This window comes from Chiloscyllium plagiosum, chromosome 45, assembly GCF_004010195.1.
Source record: "Chiloscyllium plagiosum isolate BGI_BamShark_2017 chromosome 45, ASM401019v2, whole genome shotgun sequence".
NCBI lineage: Eukaryota > Metazoa > Chordata > Chondrichthyes > Orectolobiformes > Hemiscylliidae > Chiloscyllium > Chiloscyllium plagiosum.
The window spans coordinates 7947221-7971233 of NC_057754.1; the positions used below are offsets into that span (position 1 = coordinate 7947221).

General features: G+C 46.9%; 1 protein-coding gene and 1 long non-coding RNA gene across 6 annotated transcripts in view; one reads left to right on the top strand and one right to left on the bottom strand.

The window, feature by feature from the left end:
* LOC122543886 (pyruvate carboxylase, mitochondrial-like) overlaps positions 1-24013 on the top strand; it is a 567831-nt gene that overhangs the window by 160384 nt on the left and 383434 nt on the right. The gene's annotated exons all lie outside the window — the stretch shown is intronic.
* LOC122543887 lies at positions 8855-23372 on the bottom strand. Its single transcript, XR_006310174.1, has 3 exons — positions 23289-23372; positions 9050-9111; positions 8855-8936 (listed from the first exon to the last, which is right to left on the bottom strand). It is a non-coding gene; the product is annotated as an uncharacterized LOC122543887 (long non-coding RNA).

The window sequence follows — 24013 nt, forward strand, 5'->3', positions numbered from 1 at the left end:
CCTTCCTCCGGGTGCTCCGGTTTCCTCCCACAGTCCAAAAGTGTGCAGGTCAGGTGAATTGGCCATGCTAAATTGCCCATAGTGAAGGGGTGAAGGGGTAAATGTAGGGCAATGGGTCTGGGTGAGTTACTCTTCGGAGGGTCGGTGTGGACTTGTTGGGCCGAAGGGCCTGTTTCCACACTGTAGGGAATCTAAATTGTGCATAAACTAGATACAAGTTACAATATCCCATCTTTTGTTTCTCCTTGAAACAAGTTATCCTTATGGATGTATGATTGAAGTAAGATCTATTACCTGGGTGAGTGTGAGGTGTTGCACTTTGGGGGATCAAATGTTAAGGACAAGTTTGCAGTTAATGGCAGGACCCTGAACAACATTGATGGACAGAAGAATCTTGGGGTTCAAGTCTATAGCTTTCTGAAAGTGGCCAAACAAGTAGATAGGGTAGGAAAGAAGATGTATGGCATGCTTCCTTGTATTGGTCAGGGAATTGAGTACAAGAGTCAGGATGCCACGTTGCAGCTTTATCAGACTTTGGTTAGGCCACACTGAAAAGTATTGCATTCAATTCTGGTTGCCACATGACAGGAAGGATGTGGAGGCTTTGGAGAGAGTGCAGAATAGGTTTCTCAGGATACAAGAGTCAGGATGCCACGTTGCAGCTTTATCAGACTTTGGTTAGGCCACACTGAAAAGTATTGCATTCAATTCTGGTTGCCACATTACAGGAAGGATGTGGAGGCTTTGGAGAGGTGCAGAATAGGTTTCTCAGGATACTGCCTGGCTCAGATAATGTGAGCTACAAGGAGAGGCTAGAAAAACTCAGGTTGTTTTCTCTTGAGTGGTAGATGTTGAGGGGAGACTTTGGTGGAAGTCTGTAAAATTATGAGCTGCGTAAATAGGGTTGACAAACAGAATCATCTTCCCAGAGTTGAAAGGTCTCATACTAGGGGGCGTGCATTTAAGGTGAGGGGGGGAAAGTTCAAAGGAGATGTGAGGGGCAAGTGTTTTTTACACAGCGAGTTGTAGGAGTCTGGAACGCGCCAACTGGGGTGGTGATCGAGGCGTTTAAAGGATTTTTAGGTATGCTCACGAATGTGCAAGGAATGGAGGGATATGAACCAAGGGCAGGAAGAAGGGTTTAGTTTAATTTCTCATCATTTACAGCAGAGCATCATGGGCCGAAGGGCCTGTTCCTGTGCTAAACAGTTCTATGTTCTGTGAACAGAACAGGAGTCAGAAATTTTGCTCAACTTAGATTCTGTAAATTCTGTATGCCCAATATTTAATAACAGGAGTAGTTTGCCAATCCCAGGAATGGGAGTACGATGTATTGCCAACTTTGAGCCCACACTGAGTTAGAGGATTAGCCATGGTCATAATGAATGGCGGAACAGGCTCGAAGGGGCAAATGGCCTACTTGTATTTTCTTTGTTTCCGTGTTGAATCCTGAGTACGGTATTTTCAGGGAAGGAGGAGATGGAGCAAGGGAAGAAGATTAGTATAGAAGGGAAAATTGGAATTGCACAGAGGAGAGACAGCTGGTCCTCAACATATGACAGAATCTCCCAGTGAGGATAACTCAAGCCGGTTGTGAATTTAGTTGCGTAGAGACCCATCCCAGCTAATCAGTCATACAGGCCTGGCATTTAGCTCATTTTTCTTCATTTATTGATAGAAATTGTCAAAAAAAAAAACCCAAGCCTGGATGACTGGGGTCATGTCTGGCTCCATTGTGCTTTTCAGTCTCCGTGTCCCTGGATCAAGCTTGACCCTGTCTATTGATCAAATTGCAAAGCGCTGCCACAGCTAAAAATGGAATAATTGGATTAACCTTTCTGAGAGCTTCATCTCTACTTGGTGATTGATGTAATGGAGTATTCAGAGGCTGTTCATAACTTCCCAAACTCGGGAGGCAAGGATTCGGACTGACACTTTGTTAGAGGTTTAAACTTTAATGTATTATTCAGTAACGCTCTGTTCTTAATCTTTGTGTATTTTACCAGTTATTTTGTTCTTGCAACATTTCTCCTTGCTGTTCTTTTGTTCAATTAGATCTCTGTCTGTAGTACAGTTTTCTCGGTTGATCCTTCTCACAAACTTGCTATGATACGATGGGCAGAATGTCCTGTTTCTGAGCAGTAACCTTTCTAGGATGGGGATATCTGTTGATGCTGTGAATTTATTTTTCATGCTTACCAAAATGGTATTCATCCTTCGGCTTTCAATTCTGACGCGGTGTACGTAAAAGCCGGAAATCAGCACTGGCTTTCTTTCCCATACTTCCTGTCTGTTGGCCAGCGTTTGGAGTGTTTGTAATATTTGCAGCTGCTGACTGGGCAGAATCGTCCTGGCACGGCGCCTTGATGGAAAACTCCTAACCTCGGTGGCCTCATTCTGTGTAATTTCCTCTCCTGAAGAAGTGAGACCTGCTCAGATTCTGCCTGTCCTATGGTCTCTCCTTCCCTCTCAATTCCCTGCAATGCCTAGGTACCCAGAGCCTAGTCACTTGGCTAGACGTCCCTCCCTGAACTGGAGGCATTGCCTCTTCCCCTTTTCTCCTTGGCATTGCTTGCTCGCGACCTTTGACCCACATTCTTTTCTTTCATTGCTTGACTTTGTCCTCTGACTTGGTGTCAGAATTTACTTGCACACGTTGCTGTGGAGCACCTAGGGCCGTTTTGCTACGTGCAACCCAAGTGGAAGCTTCTGCTGCTGTTTCAGCATGCATTGAGTGAACCAAAACGTGGCACTGTCGTCATATGGAGTCATTGAGTCATTCAGCATCGAAACCCACCCTTCGGTCTAACCAGTCCATGCCAACCATTATCCCGGACTTAACTCGTCACACCTGCCTATACTTGGCCAATGCCCCCTCCAAACATTTTGTATTCATGTACTAACCTAACTGTCAAATGTTGTAACTGTGCCCGCATTCCCCACTTCCTCTGGAAGTTCATTCCACACTTAAACCCCTCTCTGTGTAAAAGCATTGCCCCAATGTCATTTTTAAATCTTGCTCCTCTCATGTTGAAAATATTGCCCCTAGTCTTGAAATCGCCCACGCGAGGGAAAAGACAGCTGCCATTCATCTTATCTATGCCCCTCATGATTTTATAAACCTCTGTAAGGTCACCCCTCAACCTCCTAGGCTCCAGTGAAAAATGTTCTAGCCTATCCACCCCTCCTTATATCTCAAACCCTCCATTCCCGGCAACATCCTGTTAAATCTGTTCTGAACCCTCTCAAGCTTCCTATAACAGGGCCACCAGCAGTGGACTCAGTACTCCAGAAGAGGCCCTCACCAGTGCACTGTACAACCTCAACATAGTGTCTCAACGACTCTCCTCAAAGGTCAGAGCAGTGAAGGCAAGTGTGCTAAAAGCCTTCTTAACCACCCTGTCCATATGTGACACAAACGTCAGAGAAATATGGACCTGAGCCCTTCGGTCTCTCAGTCCCACAACACTACTCTACTTTTAATTGTATACATCCTACCCTTGTTTTTTTGACCTTCAGATTTAAGATAACCCAGTGTCTCCGTGCTTTGGGAGCAGTAATTGGCTTGGCAACGATGTGTGCCTCTGGCTTGGTGCAACGTCCATTCGGACATGGGATTGGGAGCCAAGCAGAAGAAAAGAACAGATGTAGTTTTGCCCTGAGGGGTTGACCTCTCCACCTGAGCCTGCTGTTTGCATTCCTTTTTGTACACAGCGATGAAGCTCATGTACGAAATCAGAGACACTGGATTGTTACCATTGCATAACTTGGATCCCTCTGAAGAGTGCTGAATCCAGCTGGGAGATTATTGTCAATTAGTTTTGAAGTCCTGGTCATGATGGCAGCCTTGGTTGGGTGGGCTTCAACAAGGGCACTTGCAATGCTTGCCTTGATTAGTTCGAGCATAGAGTTGAAGAGCAGGGAGGTTATGCTGGAACTCTGTCAAACATTGGTTAGACCACGGCTAGAGTATCATGCACAGTTCTGGGATCCACAGTATTGGAGGGATGGGACAGTATTGGAGAGGACATTTCCCGGGATGTTGCCTGAACTGAAGGATTCCAGGTATGAAGAGAGAGTGGACAGACCGGAGTGTTTCACTTGGAGCAGAAGAGGGTGAGTGGGGATATGTTTGAGACGTGTAAAGTTATGAAGAGGATACAGAAAGTAGACAGGAAGACGCTTCTCTTTGGTGCAAGAGTCAGGGACCAGGGGGTATCAACTTAAGGTAAGGGGCAGGAGGTTTTAGAAGGATAAGACTCAGAGTCATCCAGCATGGATGGATGACTCTGAGTCTAATCCTTCTAAAACCTCGGATGGATGACTCTTGGTCTAGCCAGTCCACACCATCTATGTTCCCAAACTAAACTCGTCCCGCCTGCCTGTGCTTGGCCCATATCCCTCCAAACATTTCCTACTCTTGAACTTATCTAAATGGTTTTTTTTAAACTTTACAGCTGTACCTGCGTCCACCACATTCTGTGGCAGTTCATTCCAGACACGAACCAGTCTGCGTAAAAAGATTGTCCCTCATGACTTTTTAAAATTCTCTTCCTCTCAGCTTAAAAGTAGGTCCCCTAGTCTTGAAATTCCCCACCTTCAGGAAAAGACCCTTGTTGTCAACCTTATCTATGCCCCTCAAGATTTTATAAACCTCAGTAATATCTCCCCTCAACTTCTTATGCTGCAGTGAAATAAATGTCACAGTCTTTCCTAGTCTATTTTTATATCTAAAAGCTTCTAGTCCCAGCTAACCCTGGTAAATCTTTTCTGAAGCGTCTTTAATTTAATAATATCCTTCCTATAGCAAGGCGACCAGAACTGAACACAGTATTTCTCCAGACGAGGCCTCACCAACGTCCTGTACAACCTCAGTTCTCTGTCTGTTGGTGTCTTTCTCTGTCTCTGTATCCATCCTTCCTGTTTCTATCATTCTGTCTTTTTCTGTCCAGGAGAAAGTGAGGACTGCAGATGCTGGAGATCAGAGTCGAGAGTGTGGTGCTGGGAAAGCACAGCAGGGTCAGGCAGCATCCGAGGGGCAGGAGAATCGATGTTTCGGGCATAAACATTATGCCCAACACGTCGATTCTCCTGTCTTTTTCTGTCCCTCAGTTTTCTCTTTTTCTCTCCATGCTCACTCTGTCTTTCTCAACTTACTGCAGTTGTCTTTCTTTTTAAGTTCCTTCTCAGCCCATCTTCCTTTCTCATTTCTCTCCACTTCTTTTGACTCTTTTTTTTTTCTCCTTGCAGGCATTTTTCATTTCTGTTTTTCATTTCTTACATTCCCTCCCCATTTCCCTTCTCCCCCACTCTCTTATTTTGCCTCTTTTCTGTCTTCAGTTAGCGATGTTCCAGCTGCTTGGACTCATCTGTCGCCTGCCTCTTTAGATCTGAGTCAGTGCTGTTTTATATCGAGCCAGCTGACAAGGAAATGTTACAGGGTTACGTTTCGAGGAAACCCAATAATTACAAGGTTTACAGTGCTTGGAATTGTGATCTTAAAGGGTAGTATTCTGGGATTTTAGGAGCAAATTCTGGGATTTGACCAATTGTATTTCTAAACTGTGAAGTAGCAGTTTTTCTTATTATTGTTTCTTCACCCACGTACTGCTTTGTAAAATCCTCATGTCAGCAGAAAGGTGGCTTTGTGGAATGGGTCCAGTGGGACTGAGCAATGAAGTGTTCTGGCAGATTGGAGACGGCTTCCTGGAGTGTTCCAGCATTGGGAATGGGTCTCCCGACATGTGAAGGGTGTCCTGGGTTTGGAAACGGGGAATGGGTTATCGAAGACCACAAAGAGATCTTGATCAATTGGGTCAGTGGGCTGAGAAGTGGCAGATAGAGCTTTAAGATCATAAGAAATACGAGTGGAAGTAAGGCCACTCGGCCCATCGAGTCCACTCCGCCATTCAATCATGGCTGATGGGCATTTCAATGCCACTTACCCGCACTCTCCCCATATCCCTTAATTCCTTGCAAGATTAAGAATTTATCAATCTAGATTAAGAATTTATCAATCAATTTTACTTTGATAAATGTGAGGTTTCGCAGTTTGGTAAGACAAACCAGGGCAGGACTTAGACAGTTAATGATAGGGCCCACGGGAGTGTTGTTGAACAGAGGGACCAAGGGGTGCAGGTTCATAGTTCCTTGAAAGTGGAATCGCAGGAGGACAGGGTGGTGAGGAAAGCGCTTGGCACGCTTGCCAACATTGATCAGAGCATTGAGTATAAGAGTTGGGGTATCATTTGCAGCTGTACAGGACATCGGTGGAGCCTCTTTGGAATACTGCGTTCACTTCTGGCCTTCCTGCTATTGGAAGGATACTGTTAAACTTGAAAAGATTAACAAGGATTTTGCTGAGACTGGAGGGATTGAGTTGTAAGGAACGGCTGGATAGCCAGGGACTTCTTTCCCTGGAGCGTCAGAGGCTAAGGGGTGACCTTATGGAGGTTATAAAATCATGAGGGGCCCTGAGATTCACTTGGAGGTTGAGGGGTTGGGGGTGAGGGGTCCTGGACATGAACAGTACTGGATGGAGGGTGGTTTCATGATTTATGGCAAGTGGGTGTACTGAATGAGCAGTCTTGCCCTTAGAGATTTCAGTCCAAGGCGCATTGTGCACATCCCTGGGATTTTGTTTGCCTTGGTTCTCCTGGATGCACCGTTGGCACGTAGAGGTGTTGGAGGGAGAGGGGGAGTATACATGAGTCTGACAGCATTGGGTGGAAGGGAACCTGAAGTCTCACTGAGCTGCATTGAAAGGGGAGATGGTGCTGCATGGCAGATGAAGTTTAATGTGGGGTGGCATGGTGGCTCAGTGGATGATACCACTGCCTCACAACGCCAGGGATCCAAGTTCAATTCCAGCCTCGGGTGACTGTCTGTGTGGCGTGTGCACATTCACCCCGTGTTTCCTTTGGGTGCTCCGGTTTCCTCGGACAGTCCAAAGATGTGGAGGTTAGCTGGATTGGCCATGCTAAATGCACGGTTACAGAGATAGAGTAGGGGGGGTGGGTCTCGGTGGGATGCTTTTCAGAGGGTTGGTGTGCACTCGGTGGGCTGAATGGCCTGCTTCCACACTGTAGGGATTCTGTGTGAGGTGATCCATGTTGGCAGCAAAAGTGAAAAGGCAGATTATTATCTGAATGGCAATAGATTGGGAAAGGAGAAGGTGCAGCGAGACCTTAGTGTTCTTGTACATCAGCTGCTGAAAGTGAGCATTAAAGGTGCAGCAGGCAGTGAACAAGGAAAATGGTACATTGGCCTTCACTGTGAGAGGATTGGAGTACAGGAGCAGGGATGTCTTGCACTGATTGACTTGGTGAGACCACATGTGGAGTATTGTGTACAGTTTTGGTCTCCGTATCTGAGGAAGTATGTTCTGGCGGTGGAGGGAGTGCAGGGAAGGTTAACCAGACTGATCCCCGGGATGGCAGGACTGAAGCATGACGAGAGTGGATTATATTCACTGGAGTTTAAAGAATGTGTTGGGAGGGGGGAGGAGGTTTCCTACAAATCTATTAACTTCTAACAGGATTAGACAGGGTAAATACAGAAAGGATATTCCCAAAGACCTGGGGATTCCAGAACCAGGGACTCACAGTCCAAGGACTATTACTTGAATGGTAAGAAATTGCAGCACACAGCTGTGCAGAGGGATCTGGGTGTCCTTGTGCATGAGTCACAGAAAGTTGGTTTGCAGGTGCAATGGGTAATTAGCAAGGCAAATGGAATTTTGTCCTTCATTGCGAAAAGGATTGAGTTTTAAAAACAGGGAGGTTATGTTGCAGCTGTATAGGGTGCTGGTGAGGCCACACCTGGAGTACTGTGTGTAGTTTTGGTCTCTTTACTTGAGAAAGGATGTCCTGGCACTGGAGGGGGTGCAGAGGAGGTTCATTAGGTTGGTTCTGGAGTTGGGGGGGGGGGGTGTCGGCTTCTGGGGAGAGACTGAGTCAACTGGGATTATATTCATTGGACTTCAGAAGGATGAGGGGGGGATCTTTCAGAAATATGTACAACTATGAAGGGAATAGATAAGATGGATGTTGAGAGGATGTTTCCACTGGAGGGTGGAGCTAGGACAAGAGGGCACAGCCTCAAGATTAGAGGGACCAGATTTCAAACTGGATTGAGAAGGGACTCCTTCACCCAGAGGGTTGTAAATCTATGGAATTCCCTGCCCAGTGAAGTAGTTGAGGCTACTTCAGTAAATGTTTTTTGAGCTAAGATAATTTTTTGAACAGTAAAGGATTGAAGGGTTATAGTGAGAGGGTGGGTAAATGGAGCTGAGGCCACAATACAATCAACCATGGTCTTATTGAATGGCAATGCAGGCTCGAAGGGTCAGGCGGCGTACTCCTCCTGGTTTTTAGGAATTCGGGGCAGGCCTTGAGGAGATATGTTTTCACGGAGACAGCAGTGGACCTGTGGGATTCTCTGCTGAGAAAGCAGCTGAGGCCAAAACATTGAATGTTTTCAAGAAGGGGTTAGGTCAGGTTCTTGGGGCTGAAGGGGTCAAAAGGTAAGAGGGAGAAAACCAGGGCAGGATTGGATAATCATATTGAATGGTGGAGATGGCCGGAAGGGCCGAATGGCCTATTCCTACTTCCTGTGATCATAGAATCCCTATAGCATAGTTAGGGGCCATATAGCCTATGGATTCTGCCGTTTCTATGTAATGTTAATCAGCATCAACTCAGAACATAGGAGTGAAGCTAATGTTCTGGGTTCGAATCAAATGAGTTGATAAAAAATCTGGGATTAAAAAAAGAAGCTAGCCTCATGGCGAATGTCAGTCATTGTAAAGACCAGTCTAGTTTATTATTCTTTCGGAAAGGAAATCTGATCCGGTCTGCATGTGACTCCAGATCCACAACAATGTAGCTGACTGTTAATTAAAGGTAGGTGATAAAAGCTGGTTCAGTCAGTGATCCCTAGGAACCAAAGAGAAAAAAAAAACACCTATGGAGAACTTGCCAGGGACAGCTCATTAAGTGTAATTTGATTGAAAGAAAAAGTAATACTGTTAAATTAGATAAATAATTACCTCGGCTGCATATTTAACTATGCTGATATTAATTATGCACTGGGGGCTGAAGGATCCATTCTCTGTAAGTAAACACATCACAGTTATAATAAGCAAATTAGATGAACAAAATCATAGACTACATGTTGAACAAATTACTTAACAAAGGGTTTGAACAGCCCAAGTTCTGGCAGCGTTGTACAGTGGGTGGAGCAGGACTTTAAGATTCTAGCTCTGGAGATATTGTTGACTGTACATTGAAAATAATCCTGAAGCGCTGTTTGGATCGAAGCCTTTTTTTGTTAACTGCACTCAGCCATCAGACGAGTGGGATTTGCAGACAGAAGAAGCTAGCTTTTCCAGTATTGATTGAACGCAAGGAAAATTAGAGATCTTTAAAGATACTTGGAACCCAAGATATGAAGGGACAGAAGCCAACTGGGAAATAGCAAGGTGCTTGTATATCTTTTATCCAATATCCGAGGAGCAGGAAATTCGACGTTTTGGGCAAAAAGCCCTTCATCAGGAATACAGCCTCTCTTCCTGATGAAGGGCTTTTGCCCGAAACATCGATTTTCCTGCTCCTCGGATGCTGCCTGGCCTGCTGTGCTTTTCCAGCACCACTCTAACCTAGAGTCTGGTTTCCAGCGTCTGTAGTTCTTGTTTTTACCTATCTTTTATCAAGCCAGGAGACGATAGGTCTAGTTATAGAGTCATAAGGATGTATAGCACGGAAACAGACCCTTTGGTCCAATCCATCCATGCCGACCAGATATCCCAACCCAATCTAGTCCCACCTGCCAGCGCCTTGACAATTCCCTCCAAACCCTTCCTATTCATATGTCCATCCAGATGCATCTTAAATGTTGCAATTGTACCAGCCTCCACCACTTCCTCTGGCAGCTCATTCCATACACATACTACCCTCTGTGTGAAAAAGTTGCCCCTTAGGTCCCTTTTATATCTTTCCCCTCTCACCCTAAACCTATACCCTCTAGTTCTGGACTCCCCCACCCCAGGGAATAGATTTTGTCTATTTACCCTATCCATGCCCCTCATAATTTTGTAAACCTCTATAAGGTCACCCCTCAGCCTCCGACGCTCCAGGGAAAACAGCCCCAGCCTGTTCAGCCTCTCCCTGTAGCTCAAACCCTCCAACCCTGGCAACATCCTTGTAAATCATTTCTGAACCTTTCAAGTTTCACACCACCCTTCCGATAGGAAGGAGACCAGAATTGCACGCAATATTCCTCTTAGGACTTAAGGGATCAAAAGATACGGAGATAAGGCAGCAAACAGGATACTGAGTTGGAAAATCAGCCATTGATGCTGCAGTAGATGAGAGGCTGAATGGCTGACTCCTGCTCCTGTTTTCCATGTGTCTAAACCAGTCACTCAGACTGACACAAGCAAAGGTTACAACAAGACAAAATGCTTCCAGCGTCTCCGAAACAAAATTGCCGGTGAAAAGCCAAAAGCACTCAGCGGATCAAGCTATGCCAAGAGAGATGGAGATGAGATTTGGGATTTAGGATGGAAACCCCTGGACCCGAATTCTGCCATGGGCAAGGCAGAGATGCATTCCACAATCGGACGATAGCCGTTCGGATTTGTGGAAACACACTGGTGAGCCGAGAGGAGGATGGACCGAGTGAGCCTTCACCTCTGCATCTACCCAGAGTGCACTGTGGTCAGTCAGAGTCCAGGTTGGGACCCCCGTCGCACTCACCGTGCAGTAAATAGCAGGAAGGCAACCGGTTTGCGCACAGGAAGCTCCCATCGAGGTGGGGTGGGGTTGGGAGGGGGTGGCGAATGACCAGATATTCTGCTCTTTGACAGAGCTATCCAGTTGTTCCCAGCTCCCCGCTCTTTCTATAACCCCTGCTCCTTCTGTAAAGCCTTGGAATTTTCTACTGTCACGTATTTATCAAATTCCCTTTTATAATGCAATGAATCAATGTGCTTCCACCACCCTGTCAGATAGTACACTACAAATCCTAACAGCCTTCTGCATAAAGATTTTATTCCCCTCATCTTCCCCGTACCTTTACTCCATGTCCTTTTGCTTATGAACCTCTCCTGCCAGTGGAAAGTCGTCTATCCTTATTTTACTTCGCAAAACCCCTGCAAGGTTTGGAATGCACCGTTCAGATCCACTCCTCAATTGTCCTTGGTTTCAGGGACACCACAGCACCTTCTCCAGTTTCTCCACACAGTGGAAGCCCTCGTTCCCAGTACCGTTCTCACGGATCACATCTGCATGACCTTGATATTCCTCTGAAAGTGTAACACTCAAAACCTGGCCACAGTTCTCCAACTGGGGCCATTTCATTTATCTCTTTCATGCGACGTAGGTGTCACTGGGCAAGTATTGCCAGTTCCTAATTGCCCCTTGAATCGGAGTAGCTTGCTCAACCATTTCAGAAGGCACTTAGGAGTCAGCCCTGTCACTCTGTGCCGAGAGTCACATCTCTCCCTTTCCCCCTCCTTATATCTCTCTCTCTCTCTGTTTCTGCTTTGACATTAATTTTGCCCTCGCTAATGTCCGCGTTCTTCTCACATAAACGCAGAATATAAGAGCAGTGGTAGGCCATTCAGCCCTTCAGGCCTGCTCCACCATTAAACATCATTAAGCCAGATCTTCCAACTGAGTCCCCTGTTCCTGCTTTCTCCCACATACCCTCTGATCCCTTTAACTCTTAGAAGTCATCTCCACCTCCTTCTTGAAATCATACAGTTTTTTGTCCTCAAATGCTTTCTGTGGTAGAGAATTCCACAGATTCACCACTCTCTGGGCAAAGACATTTTTCCTCATTGTCAGTCCTAAACCTCGTATCCTTAAATTTGTTCTGAACTTCCCAGGCCATTGGGAACATCCTTCTATGTTCAACCTGTTAGAATATTCTAGGTTTCCCAGAGATCCTCCACCCACCCAGACACCACCCAACACCCCTGAACTCATTCTTCTGAACTGCAGCAAATATAATGGTCAGCATGGTGGCTCAGTGGTTAGCACTGCTGGCTCACAGCGACAGGGTCCTGGGTTCAATTCCCCCCTCGGGCGACTGTCTGTGTGGAGTTTGCGCATTCTCCTCATGACTGCATGGGTTTCCTCCCACAGTCCAAAGATGTGCAGGTTAGGATGGATTGGCCATGCTAAATTGTCCCATAGTGCCCAGGGGTGTGCAGGTTAGGGTGGATTGGCCGTGCTAAATTGTCCCATAGCGCCCAGGGATGTGCAGGTTATGGTGGATTGGCCATGCTAAATTGTTCATAGTGCCAAGGGATGTGCAGGATAGGGTGGATTGGCCATGCTAAATTGCCCCATAGTGCCCAGGGATGTGCAGGATAGGGTGGATTGGCCGTGCTAAACTGTCCCATAGCGCCCAGGGATGTGCAGGATAGGGTGGATTGGCCGTGCTAAATTGTCCATAGTGCCCAGGGATGTGCAGGCTAGGTGGATTAGCCGTGGGAAATGGAGGGATAGGGTAAGGGTCCGTGGTCTGAGAGTCAATGTGGACTCGATGGGCCAATGGCTTGATTCCACACTGCAAGGATTCTGTGATTCTCTGATAATCCGAACCGATTCAAGCTCTCTCTGTACAGGAGATTCTCAGTTACCTGCCCCCTGTTGATGCCAGTTCCCCAGATGTCCCAATCTGCTGTCTCAGAAACTTGGTAACTATTCAAATTTAAGGATGCACGCACAAACCTATAAATAATGGCAGGCAGCCTTAATGCAGTCAGCTACATCCTGTGTACTGAATAGCAATGAGTTCAGCAAAGCCTGACCTAGCGTCACACACTGACTCAGAACATCTCATTTTCAGGGATGGGCAGTACATGCTGGCCAAACGAGTGACGTTCATGTCCCGTGAGTGAATTGAAAAAAAAGGATAAAAATTTGGGTAAAGCCCTGTGCTCTTTTTTTCAACAGGATTTAATACAGTTTTAATGGAACCTTCTTGTATGACAACTTTGAATTCTTGTAGATGAGAGTGAAATGATTGCTGTTTTAATACATGAATAATTGTTACAGACATTTCTGTATTTTACTGATAAAGTGCACCCTCAGTGAGGTGAATAAAGCTACAGGACTATTCTCATTTCTTCATTATCTATAATTTCAAAAAAAAAACAAATTCCATTAACATTATCATTGCAGTTGGAACATTATTAGATACAATGTTTGAATTTCAGTCTGAAAGATATTTACAGTTATCACTCAAGTCCGTTCATTCTTCCAAGACCTCGGGAGGTTTAACAGTAATTGGAGTTTGCTTTAATATCCAACAGTTGCAAGAGCCTTTTAATTTCTGGGCTGTTTGGATCTCTTGGTAAAAGAGACAAAAATAGCAAGTGTGTTCTTAAAGGCTTCTCTCTCAACTCCACATTGAGAAAAAATTGGATGTAGAACATGGTTTATAGAACAGTACAGCACAGTACAGGCCCTTTGGCCCAATTTACCACTGTCCATGTACTTGTCCAGCAGTTGCTTAAATGTCCCTAATGTCTCTGACTCTACTACCACCCATGGGCAGTGCATTCCACACACCCACCACTCTCTACGTAAAGAACCTACGTCTGACATCTCCCCTAATCACCTTCAAATTATGACCTCTCGTGACAGCCGTTTCTGCCCTGGGGAAAGGCCTCTGGCGATCTACTCCATGTATGACTCCCATTACCTTGTATACTTCTATCAAGTCACCTCTCTTCCTCCTTCTCTCCAGTGTGAAAAGCCTGAGCTCACTCAACCTCTCCTCATAAGAAATGCCCTCCTATCTTGGTAAATCTCCTCTGCACCCTCTCTAAAGCATTTACATCCTTTCTATACTGAAGCGACAAGAACTGGACACAATATTCCACGTGTGGTCTAACCAGGGTTTTATAGAGCTGCAGCAAAACCTCATGGCTCTTAAACTCAATCCCCCTGTAAATGAAAGCCAAAACACCATATGCCTTCTGAACAACCCTATCTACTAGGGTGGCAACTTTGAGGGATCTATGTATGTGGACCTCAAGATCCCGCTGTTCTGCTTCATTGCCAAGAATCCTGTCTTTAACTTTGTATTCAGCATTTAAATTCGACCTTCCAAAATGAATCACTTCGCATTTATCCAGGTTGACCTCCACCTATGACTTCTCAGCCCAGCTCTGCATCCTGTCAATGTCTTGTTGTAGTCTGCAACAGCCCTGAACCCTATCTACAACACCACTGGATGTGTCATCGGCAAACTTACTAACCCACCCTTCCACTTCTTCAAAGTCATTTATAAATACTACAAAGAGCAGAGGCCCAAAAACAGATCCATGTGGGATACCACTGGTCACCGACCTCCAGGTGGAATACTTTCCATCCACTCCCACTTGTTGTCTTCTTTTGGCCAGCCAATTTTGTATCCAGATAGCCACATTTCCCTGTATCCCATACCTTCTAACTTTCTGAATGAGCCTAGCGTGGGGAACCTTATCAAGTGCCTTATTGAAATCCATATAAACCACATCCAGTGCTTGACTTTCATCAACTTGTCTTGTCACGTCCTCAAAGAACTCAATAAGGCTTGTGAGGCATAACCTGCCTCTCTCAAAGCCACGCTGACTATCTTTAATCAAACTTTGTTTTTTTCCAAATCCTGTCTCTCAGAATGCTTGCCAGTACCTTGCTTACCACAGATGTCAGACTGACTGCTCTGTAATTCCCAGCAATTTCCCTATTCCCTTTCTTGAACAGAGAAACAATATTCGCCTCCTTCCAATCGTCCCGTACGATTCCACGGAGAGTAGGGATGCAAAGATCATCACCAGAGGCGCAGCAATCTCATTCCTCGCTTCCCGTATTAACCTTGGCTATATCTGGTCTGGCCCTGGGGACTTATCTATCTTGATGCTTCACAGAATTTTCAGCACATCCAGTTTCTTAATATCAATCTGTTCAAGCCTTTTCACCTGGTCCACGGTGTTCTCACTCTCAACAACGTCCCTCTCTCGAGTGAATACCAAAGCAAAAAACTCATTTAGGGCCTTCCATACCTCTTCAGACTCCAGGCCCAAGTTTCCTCCACTATCCCTGATTGGCCCTACCCTCTCTTATTCCTCATGCTTTTGGGTTTTCCCATCTCCTTCCCTCCAAGGCTTTTTTGTGCGCCCTCCTCACTCTACTCAGTCCATTTTTGAGTTCTTTCCTAACGACATTGTAATGCTCTAAAGCTGTGCCAGCTCCTTGCTTCCTCAGCCTTTAGTAAGCTTCCTGTTGATGAAAATGTAGGAATATTGGAGTTAGAAGCACCGAGAGGTGATTTGAACTATGAAGCGTTCTCTGACATTCAGTGAGATCGTGGTTAGTCTGGCTGTGGTGTCTGCTCCACTTCCCGGTCTGTCCCAACCCCATGACCTTTCAAAACAGAAAACCCATCTGGTTCACTAATGTCCCTTTAGGGGAGGAAATCCGTCGACCTTACCAAGTCTGGGCCTACACGTGACTCCAGATCCACAGCAATGTGGTTGACTCTGCATTGTCCTCTGAAATTGCCTAACCAGCCAATCGGGCAGTCAGGGATGGGCAGCCAGTGCTGCCCCTGACAAAGTTCTATCTTTCTTACTTTTTCCCTCTTTTTATCTTTTTCTCTCTCTCTCTCTCTATATTTGTTGCCCAATCCCAACTGAGGGCTCACTGGGCCATTTCAGAGGGCGCTTCAGAATCGGTGAGGAGGAGAAAAGTGGAAATGGGACTGAGTGGGTATACCTGAGGAGCTTGCGTTGTGTCGGATAGCCTTTCTCAATGGCGAAGGAGAGCAAGTGGAGAGGTGACGGCACAGTGTTAAATCACTGAGCTAAGTTTTTTTTTCCTTTATTGTTTATTGAAATTGTTTGTTTGTTTTCTGGCTTTTCTTTTCCTTTTTGCTTATTTGAAGCTGTGTTCAGCTGCACAGGCAGCTTATACTATCGCTGCTGCTGCTACAGCCTGGGCCTGCTCCCACTACTGGAGCCTGGACCTTGTCTGCACTGCTGCTGCTGCCTGGGCCTACTACACCTGGGCCCCACCCGCACCCAGGCCTGCTTCCACTGCTGTTGCCTGGGGCCCTTCCCCACTGCCACTGCCAGACCCCACCTATACTCAGGCTTTTTTTTTAGATTCCCTACAGTGTGGGAAACAGGCCTTTCAGCCCAACCAGTCCTCACTAACCATCCGAAGAGTAACCCAGACCCATTTCCCCTCTGACTAATGCACCTAACACTACGGGCAATTTAGCATGGCCGATCCACCCTAACCTGCACATCTTTGGATTGTGGGAGGAAACCGGAGCACCCGGAGGAAACCCGCACAGACACTGGGAGAATGTGCGAACTCCACACAGACAGTCGCCCGAGGCTGGATTTGAACCTGGGACCCTAGCAGCAGTGCTAACCACTGAGCCACCATGCTGCCCTTACCTCCACTGCTGCTGACTGAGCTCCACCCGAAAAAAAAATTAAAATCACTGAGATTGTAATCCAGGCTGATCCTCTGTTGGTGCAAGTTCGAAACCTATCACGGTAGAATTTAAATTCAGTCAAAACCCGGAATTGATAGGTGGTCACAGTGATGGTGACTGTCGCAGACTCTGTTACAAACCCATTCTGGTTCACCACGGGAAATAGGTCAGGTCTGTAACCCACCACGACACAGCTAACTCCCAACAGCCTTTGGAAAAGGCCAAGTGAGGTTCACGGGGGAGTGGGCGAAGGGTGCTTGTGCCCATACCCCTAGAAGGAGTCAGTATTTAACACTAGCAAGGGAGGAGAGCGGTGATAAACTGAGAAGACAGCTATAAATGGTCAAGAAGCCAGGAGGAGCAAGCGAATCATGATGCAAATGGAGTTGTACTGGACAAAAGATGTTGGCTGTCAAATTATTTGTGTGTCAACTTGTCAAAAGGGGGAAAATAACTTGACCTGAATGACGAGTTTTTCTACATGTCTCTGTGCAGCTGTTGATGGTTCAGCAAGCGAGAATTTGAATACAGGAGGAAGCCAGGCTTCTACACAGTAATAAAAAGAGAGCCTATCTTTCAACATCAATATTAGCCTTTACATTGATGTGAATTGTTAATTTAGCCTCGGTGATTTATTTCCCCGTCTCAGTACATGTTTATTTGAAGGCCGTTGTTCACCCAGCATTTTGAGTACTTTTTTTATAACATGACAGGATGATTTATCTTATCTCGGGTGACGTGCAGAAAAACGCCAACCTTTGACTGTCTTCAAAGTGATGGCGTTAGCGAGGAATCGTGTTCCCAGGAAATCTCCGTTTCCCTGAGCTGGGCCCTGGATTGACAGCGACACATGCCAAATCCTACAGAGGGATCAGAATTGACATGGGAGGCTGGGAGGTGGGGTCTGCGGATGGTTTGATCGTCAAGACACAAGAGGGACTGGGAAAAGCCGGAGGTGGTTACTCTGGGTAAAGTGGTGCCAATATGGATATCACCAACTGTTTGCAGGCTTTTGCTAACTGTCCAGAATAACGTAAATCATTTATCTGGAATACCACAAGGAAGGTAGAAGGTACAGGAACCAATGGCAGAGTTCCTTAGACGGCAAGGGAGACAGGAGTTCAAGGGCAGAACAGTGGCTCAGTGGTTAGCACTGCTGCCTCACAGCGCCAGGGACCTGGGTTCAATTCCAGCCTCGGGCGACTGTCTGTGTGGAGTTTGCTCGTTCTCCCCGTGTCTGCGTGGGTTTCCTCCCACAGTCCAGATTAGGTGGATTGGTTGTGGGAAATTGTGCGTAGTGCCCATGGATGTGCAAGAGAGGTGGATTAAAGGTGGTCAAGATGTGGTCTGGGTGGAAGGTTGGTGCAGATCTGATGGGCTGAACATTCTCTTTCTGCATTCTAGGGCTTTCGAGGATTCTCATTGTGAGGAAGGTTAATGATATAGTCAGGTGAATTCTTCAAGTGAGAACCAGGAAAAATGTATTAGGCTAGAGAGATGGGGGAACCACTCAGAATCAACATCCTGGTGGTTCGGTTATTCTTGGACAGAAACTGAACATGGCTCAACCACATAAATGATGTGGCTACAAGAGCAGGCCAGAGGCTGGGAATACTGCAGCGAGTAACTCACCTCCTGACTCCCCAAAACCTGTCTGCGATCGACAAGGCACAAGTCAGGAGTGTGATTGAATACTCTCCATTTGCCCCTGGACAGAGGTGGGGGGGGGTGCTCCAACAATTTTCAAGGAGTTCGACACTGTCCAGGGCAAAGCAGCCCCTGCTTGATTGGCTCCACACCTACTCCCTCAGTAGCAGCAGTGTGCATCATCTACGTGACGCACTGCAGCAACTCCTCAGGCATCTTTTGCCAGCACCAGAGAATCTAGAAGGTACAGGGCAGCAGATCCATGGGAACACCACCCACTGCAAGATAACCTCCTTCCATTTCTCCACCCTGAGCCACTGACCATCCTGGCTTGAAAATAAATTGCTCTTTTTTCACCATTTCTGGTACTCCCTCTCTAACACATTTTTGGTACTCCCTCTCTAACAGCATTGTGGGTGTACCTACTCCACGTGGGCTGCAGTAACGCAGGAAAGGTGGCTCACCAGCTCCAGACAGTCATTTACCGACACGGGCGATAAATGTTGAGACTCGCCATCGATGCCCACATTCCGTGAACAAATTTATAAAGAAGAGGAAAATAAGACCGGCAAGGAGAGGATATAAGAATTGAATGGCAGTCAATCGAAAAGGGTAGAGTGTGTGGTGCTGGAAAAGCACAGCCGGTCAGGCAGCGCCCGAGGAGCAGGCGTGTCCACGTTTCGGGCAAAAGCCCATCATCAGGAATGAGGCTTGTGAGCCAAGGGGGGCCGAAAGATAAATGGGAGGGGGGCCTGGGGCTGGGGGATGGTAGCTGAGAGTGCGATAGATGGAGGTGGGGTAGAAGGTGATAGATCGGAGAGGAGGGTGGAGCAGATCGGTAGGAAAGACAGTGGACAGGTCATGAGGGCGGTGCCAAGTTGGTGGGCTGTGTCTGGGGTAAGCCCTCACTTTCTCCCAATATAAAAGGGAACTCATAGTAAAGTTAGGGTCGTCCTGTTGGGGATGAAGAAGGTGAGATCGGATTAAAGGATCTAGCCAGAACGCTTACAAAAAAAAACAAAGTCCTATGGATGCTTAAAATATGAAATGAGAGCAAAACTGCTGACAATTCTTGGGGGTACCTGTATCTACTAAACCTTGCTGAGAGTGCCAGAGGATTCTTGGGTGTCACACGCTTCCTCACATGGAGGATGTAGGGTCAGCCCGAACAGCCGTGGTTTATCATCAACAGTTGATAAGCTTCGAGAAACAATAACCAGGAAAAAGAAATCAGTAGGAAATTGGAGAAGCTTGAGTTAATTAAAGAGACCCAGCCTGGGTTTGACTAATCCAATTGACTTTTTGTGTTGTTAATGAACTAACATTGAAGGTTGATGAATGACATCTGGCAGATGTTGTCTACGTGGATTTTAAGGAAGTTTTTGACCAAGTACCACGTAAAATGTTGGTTAACATAAGTGGAGCATACGCGATAAGAGGGTCAGTGTGCAATTTGATTAAAAATTTGTTTTAAGGGCTTTTAACAAATGAGTGACCCCCCCCCCCCCCCCCCACCACCCCCGTGCGAAATAGTTTTCAAGCTGGAGGATGGGAGATGCCCCACGCAGTGGGTACAAGTGGCTGCTGTTTCCAGGTTTAACTCTGAGATCACGTGACTGTAGTGAACCATGTTATTCCAAGAGGCAGGCATCCACAAATGCATTTCTCCAAATATTTGCTCTTGTCGTCAAACAAATTGCAGGCGCTATCGTTTTCAGCTACAGGTCACCTTCTGTGAAGGGAGTCTGTACAAAGGTCGACACATCTGTGTACCATCTAGTCTTTCCTAGTTTATCGTGAGTCAGGAGCAACCCTTTAGCTAACTTCGCTTGGCTTTTCTTAGAAGCACTGCTCTGGTTAGTGCTGTCCTTGATTGCACTGCCCATATTTGGCCAATAGGCTGCACCTCTTGACTTACTCAGGCGAGACTCAATCCCTTGACACCTTGCATGGATGGATTTTAACAGCTTTAGACCATAAGATTTTGGAGCAGAATGCGGCCATTCGGCTTGTTGAGTCTGCTGCTCCATTCGATTATGGCTGATATGTTTCTCAGACTTATTCTCCTGCCTTCTCCCTGTAACCCATGATCCCCTTACTAATCAAGATCCTGTCTGTCTCAAAGACACTCAATGAGTTGGCCTTGCAGCCTTCCACAGCCACGTGTTCCACAGATTCACCACCCTCTGGCTGAAGAAATTTCTCCTCACCTCAGTTTGTCCCTTCACTCTGAGGCTGTGCCCTCAGGTCCTGCTCTCTCCTAGTGGTGGAAACATTCTTCTCCATGTCCACTTTATCCAGACCTCTCAGTATTCTGCAAGTTTCAATGAGATTCCTTCTAAACTCCATAGAGTACAGACCCAGAGTGCTGAACTGCACCTCATATGACAAGCTCTTCTTCCCTGGGATATCGTCTGGTCCCTCTCCTTCCTGGACCACATCCACCCTTGTATACAGGACCCAAAACTGCTCACAGTGTGCACACAGAATTAACCCCATAGGCCTAATGACTCGCACCTTTGCTCAGATGCCCTCCTGGAGGGCAACCACTTTCTCTCAGAGGAATGGCTAAGTCCTTGATGGTTTCAGGCCCATTTCTCACCCCTACTTCCTGTGGCACTCAGCGGGTTACACCTCATTGACGGTTGGCTTGACCTGAACAAGCCACTTCCTGTCAGATATGCCGTGGCTGCCAAGTTGATCACCAGGCCATGCCATTGCATTTGGTTGGATTTGGAAGATTTCATACTCTGTATCGGCACTCGTTTCAGAGAGAATGCTGCTTTGCACAGTCTCTTGCCAAAGTATTTCTGTCTTCCTTGCGTTGCACCTCATCTCCACGTGATAGCTCTGCAAACAAAATATTGCCCTTTACAGGCGCTTTGGAGCAGTTGCAGAAAGACATTTTGAAGTGATTTGTGGTCACACCGCTCTGGCACTGTCTGTCTTCCAAGGAACTGCCAATTAAAGTGCTCACAACCAAGGAAGGTAGATTCATACAAAACAGAAACAGACCCTTCAGTCCAACTCGTCCACTGAACCAGTCCCACTTAGACCCTTCAGTCCAACTCGTCCACTGAACCAGTCCCACTTGCCTACTTTTGGCCCATATCCCTCAAAACAGAAACAGACCCTTCAGTCCAACTCGTCCACTGAACCAGTCCCACTTGCCTGTGTTTGGCCCATATCCCTCAAAACAGAAACAGACCCATCAGTCCAACTCGTCCACTGAACCAGTCCCACTTGCCTGCTTTTGGCCCATATCCCTCAAAACAGAAACAGACCCTTCAGTCCAACTCGTCCACTGAACCAGTCCCACTTGCCTGTGTTTGGCCCATATCCCTCTAAACCCTTCCTATTCTTGTACCTGTCCAGATGTCATTAAAATGTTGTAATTGTACCGGCCTCCACCCCTTCCTCTGGCAGCTCATTGCATACACGCACCACCCTCTGTGCGGAAAACATTGCCCCTCAGCTCCCATTTAAATCTTTTCCCTCTCAGCTCCAACCTATGCCCTCGAGTTTTGGACTCCCACACCCTGGGTAGGAGACCTTGGCTATTCACCTTGTCGATGCCCATCGTGATTTTGTGAACCTCTGTAAGGGTACCCCGCAGCCTCCTACACTCCAGGGGGAAAAAAGTCCCGGCCTATTCAGCCTCTCCTTTTCACTCAAGCCCTCCAGTCTCTGGAGCGTCCTTGTAAGTGCGTTTTTGCACCCTTTCCAGTTTAATGACCTCCTCCTTGCAGTGAAGTGCGAGCAGAATACTCAGATGCTACTTCTCAGACGTGTGTGTAACACCATTCTGTGTGCAGTGATGCTGTAGGAGCGAATGCAACTGATGCTCCATCTCTGTGTGAGAACTACTCCAAGTAGTGGTGGCATCATGCTGTCAGATGACTTCACTGTAGGCACCATATATGTGGTACCGCGGGGCTAGCATTGTCATCACCCCTGTTGTGTCTGTCACAAGGAGGAAGTCCTTACCCAGCCTGGTCTTTGCGTGACTCTTAGACCTCACAGTGGCAGTGATTGACTCTTCACTGGCCTCTGGAATGGGTGAGCAAGTCGCTCAGTTCAAAGGGCAATGATCCAGTGACCACCAACATGGGAAAAGGGAAAAAAGAACACACCTTCATCTACCCCAGGAATGTTTCGTCTGTGACAAACACGGCAAAACCAACCCGCACTTCACCGTCCGAGATGGCTGGTCATGGTTGGGGGGGGTGTCGTGGCTTCATTGGTGCCCAGAGCAGGACACTACAGCGAGGAACCTAACGTGCAACTGTCAGTGCCCAGCACGGGCTCAGATGGTAGCAGCAAGATGATGCATGGTGGTGAAGGAGGTCGTGACAGTGCGGTCGTGTAAAACGGTGAAGGAGGGTGACAGTGAGGTGGTGTCTAACGGTGAAGGATGGTGACAGTGAGGTGAATGTCTAACGGTGAAGGAGGGTAACAGTGAGGTGGTGTCTAACGGTGAAGGATGGTGACAGTGAGGTGGTGTCTAACGGTGAAGGATGGTGACAGTGAGGTGGTGTCTAACGGTGAAGGGTGGTGACAGTGAGGTGGTGTCTAACGGTGAAGGATGGTGACAGTGAGGTGGTGTCTAACGGTGAAGGAGGGTGACAGTGAGGTGGTGTCTAACGGTGAAGGATGGTGACAGTGAGGTGGTGTCTAACGGTGAAGGATGGGGCAGCAGTGATTGTTTGCAAAGAATGTTGGCCGCGGCAGTCAGGGCCACGTCAGTGCCTGTTGCAGTGAAGTCTGGTGTGCCCGATTGAAGTGAGCAGTGGCAGTTGGCAGCGAAGGCAGCTGGCGAGAATGCCAGGGCTTAGCCCAGCGTGGGAAAGCATGCTCAGTGCAACAGAGCGCGAGACCCCTTCGGGAAAGTCCAGCTTGGGGCGTCTGCAGGCCCCTGGCTTTTGAAAGGACTGTCATGTTTGACTTTATAACTCTATTTCCTTATTGTTCTGCTTCTGTAAGATATTGTCCCTAAGATTTGGCGACATCATCCACTTTTCACTGTAGTCTCGTACCCCACAAATCTAAAAAGGAAATCCCTCCAGTCCACTGTCAGAGGTGCAATCTACCCCTTTCCTTTGAAGTATCACATCCCTGTTGGTCGCTAGTTTACTTACATGGGTTCTGAGTCTCGTTAACGCGGTGGTGTTTGGGCTCTGGGGTCGCTTCGTCAGTTTGGTTGTTTTGCTTCACGTTCGAAATTATAAGCACGTACGTAAAAACCCAAACCTATAGACTCTCGCTTGTTATCTCCCCCACCTTCTGTGGGAGAGGGAGTAACGCTCCGATCTGTATCAGGATTATGCACATTCTGCTGGGCTGTTTGAACGTGAGATCTATCACATTATCCTTCCAGAAATAAAATGGTGCTTGCAGAACATGTCTGGATGTTCTGTATCATTGACTGCTATGTGTGCTGGCACATTGGTTTTACTGCTTTCAGGGGCATCTCTGAAATCGGGCATATTATTTTTATACCTATTTATCGTTAGAGTTAGAATTAAGTTAATTTCTTCCCGTCTGACTGTGATTTTGGATTTACAGGCAACTAGTGAAGCGGACTGAGAGTAGGAGAGAGAGAGAGAGAGAGACAGATGTTGACAGACCAAGAGAGAGTGAATGAGAGACAAAGACAATGGGTGAGTGCGGGACAGACAGAGAAGTGAGGCAGAAATGGAGAGAGATAGGCAGAAAGATAGGCTGAGAGAGTGGGAGAGAGAGAAGGAGAGCTGGAAAAAGAGAGAGAGAGAGAGAGGGGGGGGAGACAGCGAACGACACACACACTGGGAGAGAATGAGAGAGGCGGACAGAAAAAAGGACAGGGGAAAACAGACAGACAGTG